Source organism: Parasteatoda tepidariorum, chromosome 9 (assembly GCF_043381705.1).
Source record: "Parasteatoda tepidariorum isolate YZ-2023 chromosome 9, CAS_Ptep_4.0, whole genome shotgun sequence".
Classification (NCBI taxonomy): Eukaryota; Metazoa; Arthropoda; class Arachnida; order Araneae; family Theridiidae; genus Parasteatoda; species Parasteatoda tepidariorum.
Window position 1 is genome coordinate 88682279 of NC_092212.1, and position 7453 is coordinate 88689731.

A 7453-nucleotide genomic window follows, 5' to 3' on the forward strand; every position below is an offset into this window, starting at 1 on the left:
ACAACACTTAATATATACCTATTTTTACCATAGCCGGTCAAATGGCCGGACTTTATATTTCTTGATTGAATGTATGAAATATGGATGTTAGGAATGAAATAAACTAAAAAAGAACTTTATTATAATTAAATGAAATTGCCTATTGCCAATTTTTATGTATTGCAAACACAAAGAATAAGAATTTTTAATTCATTCCTCAACGCATTTTTTACATAGGCAGGGTGTTTCCTTTGTACATTCTCTTCAAACATATTTCTTCTAATTATTATTACTTGATTGTTTCGACATTTTTCTGAGTAAAAACTAACAGTTTGTTAGAAATGAAGTAAAGCTATGGAAATAAAATATAAGCTACTTAACAAAACATTTAGTTTTTGTCAACTTTTTCTGACACGAAAATGCCAATCTAAAATCTTGGGCACTCTCTTGAAATTTGAATGTACAGTTATTCTGATTGAACTAACTGCGCAACAGTCTTTGCAGAAACGTGCAACTCATCTAATCGTTGAACACGCATTATTACGTGCTTTCTAATCCCATAACCTTATAAAGCAATAAATTGTTCTCCCGGTCAAATGCCCGGCTGTGGTAGAAACAGGTATACGACAAGTATTATTCAAAACAAACAAAATACAAAGAATAATAATAATAGAATACTAACTGTATATAATTGTAAGAAAAAGTCATGAAGTCAAATGGACAAAAACGATAAGCGTATTTTCGATGCAAAAGTTCTTAAACGGTCATTTGATTGGTTATGGTATGTTTAGTGTTAAACTTATTTCAGTACATTCATTGTTTTTCATACTTTTTTATTTATTTTGTGGTGATTTTTTCCGCATCTGATTGCAAGAATTTAACATTAGTAGTGAAATATCAGATAGAACTATTATAAAACACAAAATGAGAAAACGCAATTTTCCATGTTTTACTTCAGAAAATATAAAGGCAGCATCAAATGAATTATAAAATGTACTGGAAGAATTTATCCTGCTGTGAATAAAAGCATCATGTTTCGAGCTTTTTGTTTAGACTTTTTAGAACTTTTAATTTCGCCATTAAAAATGGTACAGTCTCATAACTTTAAACAGAACAGAAGAAAAAATGTCAAAGAAAATAAAATCCTGAACTTCAAAAATTAAAGTTATTAATGCTTAAAAATTATTCGAATTTAATAAGATATTTTTTATATATATTTAATACGATATGTCATTATTCAAAATATTTATGTCTTTTAATTATAACGCCTTGATTTAAAATATTTATGAGCAAGTGTAATATTTCCATTATTATATGCTCTAAGATTATTTTTTTAGTAATTAGCATTTAAGATTTTTGTTTCCTAATGATAACATCTACAAAAAAAAAATTGCTTTTACAGTTATAAATAAGAAAATATATTAAATTTAGGCACCCAATGAATAAAATATACGGACACTTTTATAGTTACATATTATTATCGGACAATATGTTACTATAAAAGTGTTCTTATATGCTTTCATTTATTTTACAGTAAAAGTTAAAAACTAAAATTAGAAAATGATAAGAAATGTTTGAATACTATATTTTTGAAGTGAAGTAATTTGTTAGCAGTGTAAAGTTTGACAGCTGTTATCAGAAAAATGTCGAACATTCAACTCATTTCTTACTGAAAGTATCAGTAGCTAAGTTTTCATATCCTCTAGTTCTGATTTTTGAGATCTGTGTGCGGCGTGACGTCATGAGGTGCGGAATCAGCTTTGAGTGCGGAATGAACAAGCCCTTCTATATCTTTTCTTTAGCCCTGTAATAATGGTGCGATTACGTTCTTTCATAATGATTGTCTGATTTAGGGGTATCATGATGATTTAATTGTATTTATATCATAATGATTATCCGATTTAGGATTTTTATTTTTTAAAATACCAATATAAGTCTCATCCTCAATTTAAGAAGTGTGCTTTTCACTATTGTCTAATAGCGACTAATGTGACTGTTTCTTTTTCCAAGTGCAGATATGCTAATTGAATTTTTTCTATAATTACATTTATAATACATTTCTTTTAAAATTAGGTACCCAAAATAAGAAAATAATTACATTTTCTTTTTATTTAGGATTTTAGGTCTTTAGTTTCAGTTTATGAGAGAATACAACTATACTTTTATTCACGTTTTAATAACATTTCGAAATTAAATTTTTAAAAATTGTTGGAAAATAGTCTTAAATTAAATAAATATATTGTATTTGCCTGTTTCGAGTTTAGACTGAGACAGGAAAATGATCCTCAGACAATGATGAATGAAATGCATGGATCAAAAAATATTGAAAATCATTGCTGTAAGATGTTAAAACATCTCAAAGTTTAAAACCTTCTAAATAATTCAAAGTCTGCAATGACAAAGTAACTAAATTCTCTGGCACTAATTTCTATCGAAAAGGAAACTACAAAAACAGTTCATTTTAAAAAATCTGAAACTGTTCGCGTCTACTAAAGCACGGACAAATAAATTTTAATGTTTAAGTTTTTATATTTGTATGTCATAAAAGATTATGCGCATTACGAATAATACCTAAAATAAATTATTTATTCTGGAATGCTTGAGATGATATTCTCATTAATTAAACTAACGACTTTCTTTTTTTAACCTTGAATGTGTTAAATGTTATCTATCTTGTCCATATGTTTATCAAACCAACATTTATGGTGGATACAGATTTTATGCTTTACTGGTAGAAATGCTGCGATTTAAAATATGAAAACCAATTTTCTACACCGTTGTAACTACACTAGTAAGACACTTTAAGGAAACAAAAGTTATAATTTTTTTTAAATTCAACTTCCTTTTCCGGAATTAAGTTTAGGGCGTTGTTTTCAGTATCGCCCGCGGCTGCCTATGTCTAACCACATGCTAATTGTGAAAGCATGCGAAATGTTGCCATAGGTAGACAGTTCTGATCTGCACCACCTGTAACCCATTTTGATTACCAATAAGTAATAAAAAAGTTACTAGCTACTTTTGTTTCAGAAAGAAAAATCGATCACAAACGTTAAGATATTTATTAGGATCCAATCTGTATAATTCAAAATAGAGTAAAACGTAAAATCAACTAGGTAGGTATTTTATGTACGTCANACAATCGTCCCTTTACTTATTGTTACAATTGTCCCCAAGACGCCATTTCAGCTTCATTTGTTAAAAACAATGCTAGTTAATTAACTAAACTAATCTTTTTTTTCTGAAATGTTAATTAAGGTGTCCACTTACATATTCGGTTAATAATTTTTATTTATTTAAACAAAATTACTTTGTTGCAATATAATATTCTAATACCAAAAAAATTACTTGCGTAGCGTGAAAATATCTTTTGTGATGTAACTCTTTCAAAAGTACCTAGAAATGGTTGCCAGCAGGGGTGTATATGCAGATTTTTTAAATACACCTTGTGCGCCACCTAAGAACCAAATCTAAAACCCGACACTCGAAATTTTTGCTCTGTTACAATCGTACCCTGTTACAATTGACCCCACTCTCCCCTACTCCAAACATATCAACTTCTTATAGGTACTCGAACTAATTATCTAAACCATTATCTTTATTCTAACCATTATCTAATCTAAATTATCTAAACAAGGAGTTTCAAACTCACATGAGGCTGGGGGCCGCAAATTAAAGCACCAGTCAAATGGTGGGCCGCAACTTTATCAAAATTTTATATAGGACTCTTTTATGTTTGAAGGAGCATTAAATATTATTGTCGGATTTTTATCAAGTTGTATGTACAAAGCAAAAGTATTGAATTGCAAATTAAAATAAGAAGTAGATTTTTAAAAATATTTTATTGCATATTAAAAAATTCTGGCCACTAAGTTTACAAATGTTAAGAATTTCGACCACAGTGAGAGGTTTCAAAAAGTTAAATCGGATAATTTCTTCGAGAAAATTTCTGAAACGCGCATGCTAAATTATATTCACAAAATACAAAGAAACGAAATAAAAAAGAGCAACATACACGATTATTTTTGTATTTGAAAAAATAATATCTTAGATGCAAAACCTGAGAAATAAATTTTTTTGCACCGTTGGTATGTTAAATTTCATAGAAACAAAAAAATAAGGGTTTTTTTAACGAAGGAAAAGTATTATAAGCCCATAGAGTTTCTTACAAAAATTGTCCGCAAAAAATGACAAATAATATATTTTAGTTCGCGGGCCACAGAAGAAGGCGCGCCAGTTGGTAACCACTGATCTAAACCATTATCTTTTCATCGGTACTTGAACTCGCTATCTATTAACCGATACTCGAACCCACTCTTTTTCTTATGCCGACTGGACTGTGTAGTTGTAAGGGAACTGGCCTTCCATCAAAAAGGTTCTTGGCTCGAATCCCGGCTAGGAATGGATGTTCCTTCATCCTCTATAGTATCTGTCCTTACTGTGGGAGCAACGTTGGCCCACCTAATATGATGTCCCTGAATGAGTGACCTTCAAATCTGCCCTTCAGATGCCTGTATTGACAAAATGTCATTCCCCAGGTGAGCATTTGGAAAATAAAACTTTTTTATACGTTCTCGAACCCACCATGATTTAGTTCTTTCACCCACTTTAATTTTATAAATTTTTGAAACCTGCTCTCTTTGGTTCAAAACAGGAACCCACTATATATATGTACTTGAACCCACTCTCTTTACAATCAAATTACAAAGAATTAACATAGTAAAAATAGTGAAGGTTTCTCAAATAAGATGACAAGGACAAGTATTTCGATATAGAGATGAAAATCCTTCTTAAAAAATAACCTCCCAAACACCAGAGGGAAAAAGAAAAAGAGGAAGATCTGGAACAAGATGGTTATAGATAGAGTAGAAAAGTGGTTAAAAGACTTGTTAATAAACGGAGAAATATACCATCGAACAGATCTATAGGAAGTAAACTGACTAAGGCGGCCTCGATCGGCCACCAGCAATATTGCCTAAGGATAAGAAGAAGCCACTCTCTCTTTATCGGTTCTCGAACCCACTATCTCTTTATATCCATGTGAAACCAGTATCTATTCAGCTATAGAAACTACACATTTGAACCAAATATTTCCTTATTGGTGCTCACTCCCGCTAACATTTCATCAGTACTTGAATCCACTATCATTTCATGGTTACTTGAACCCTCTATTGGAGATGGAAATGAGGTACAGGTGGCGCATTGGACCAGAAGTCTCTACCTTTGACAACACTTCGCAGGCTTTCACCATTAGCGAGTGAAGAGTCATAGGAGAAGGAAGTACATTTGTTTCTGTCTTGATTTTCAAATGGATTAAAAACTTCGGAAACTATATGGAACTAAACATAATTCTGGAAAGAAAGCATCGTGAAAGTTTTAAAAAATATTTCTGAGAGTTAAATACGAAAAATATTAAGAAAGGGGTAAATATGGTAGCTTATCTTACCAACATCGTTTGATTAATACTTATATCACTGTCTTTTTATTCAAACTCGAACTCATTATCATTTCTTCAGATTTTGAAACCACACAATTTTTTGACATCTGATGGGTTTCCCTGGTGACATAGAATACATTTGTCTTCGGGGACGATATCTATCTTATTACAGTCACAGAATCCATCAGTTATGAAGTGAAACGCAAGACCAAATTCTGAAATAGTGTAATAATTAGAACCTTGAAATTGTTCCAGAAAAAAGTGCCACCATCAACTTATCTAGAAGACGGGTTACAGATAATTTTAGTCTCAACATTTTCATCAAGCCCATCCCTTAGGTACAAAACTTTCGAATACTCGGTCTACATTTCTCTAGCAACATGGCATTTCACTATCATTTCAAAAAATTAAAACAAAAAATCCTAAAGAAACTCTCTGTGTTTCATTCCATCTCATCTCCAGCTCACGTTGGGGTGCTCAGTAGATCACCTGCTCAGAGTTGTTAACTCTTGAATCAAGAGTGTCCTTGACTTTCACATCTTTTTCTTCTCCAGCCATTCCGGTCTACGAACCTTAGACGTATTGTACAATACTGCATGTCATGTGACATCTTGGTTGCCTCGAGGGACACCCCTTACACTCCATCTCAAAGAAGCGGGAGTGAGTACATTAGCTTCACGACATAAATGGCCATCGGCAAAATTCCATTTCGGACACATTTGCCTCCAATCATCTTCTCCTGCTAATCATCACCTACATCTTCCTCCATTCAGCTTTCCACAAGGTGAAATTACTCCACTTATACCATTTATGCATAAATGGATCACATGCAAGAATGTCTCTCAACGTAAAGTTATTAAATATCACTCTCCAATTCTAATACCTTCAAAAGTCTCAATTTAGGCTGAAAACTAGCAGCTTTTTCGTTCCTCAATGAAATAGATATCCCACAAAAACAAATTGAATTGAATGTTTTGTTTAAATGTTTGAATAAATGTTAATTGGAAATAAATGATTACTAGAACAAATTGTTAAGATAAGGCTTTCTGCATTATAATTCTTCATAAATCTATCAGTCCTTATCTCCCCCTCTGATGACCCTACGAGTGGTCCTCTCAATGTCCAAGCCCTCCTCTTGTAATGTCCACCATGTAAAAGGGGGCAACCACAAACGATTTGTAGCTTACTAATTTTGTGATGGAGTTAATTTCCTTGAGAAACGAAAAAGCTGTTTGCGTTTTGCCTTATCTTTACAGCTTACCACTCCAAACCAAAAATTTACTCCCGCTACAAATTCGAACTCTGTTTGAAAACTTTCGACATCAGAATCTCTCAAACTGTATTGTTCTTGCAATCGATGGATCCTAACAATCTGAAAAAATTGGCTTGGGAATTTATACCTCCAAAGGGCTTACAATCTCAGGTCGCCTTGCTTCTCATACATCGGTCTTTACAGCCCAGAGGAATTGGCCATTTTCCTAGCCCTCAAATATTGCGTTTAGCAACTACCACTGTATCTGTCTAACGGACTGCCGTTCGATTCTTCTGTCTCTCACAAAAGGCATCCGAAAATCTAAGAAAATCTCTTTCCTTCCGTATATACCAATATCGTGAACTTGTCTCTTAATCCTCGAGCCAAACTCCAATCCATCTACAAATTCTTCCAAGCCACGAATCGCTTCTGACTTTTCAGTCCCGCAGTGGACTGATCGTTAAGACACTGTTCCCAGCAGATTACCGAAGTCAAGCATCACTGGCTGAGGTCAGTGTGAGGGTGGGTGACCACTTGGATCAGTCTGAGTAGAGACCAAGGGTGTGCGGTATTGGTCCTCGTTAAACTGTTCTACCGTAAAGTGCTCGACTTCGCGTGCTGGTCGTCGGGCTACCGAAGCGGGGGTGCCATCCCCTCTGCAGAGGATCAAAATTGTGATGGCACGTCTTCGTATCATCCTCAGGGATGCTTCCCAGATCGTCGCCAATAGCCCATTGTGCAGCTCTAGAGCGACGTAAATGAATCACAACAACGACTACAAGCTCCTG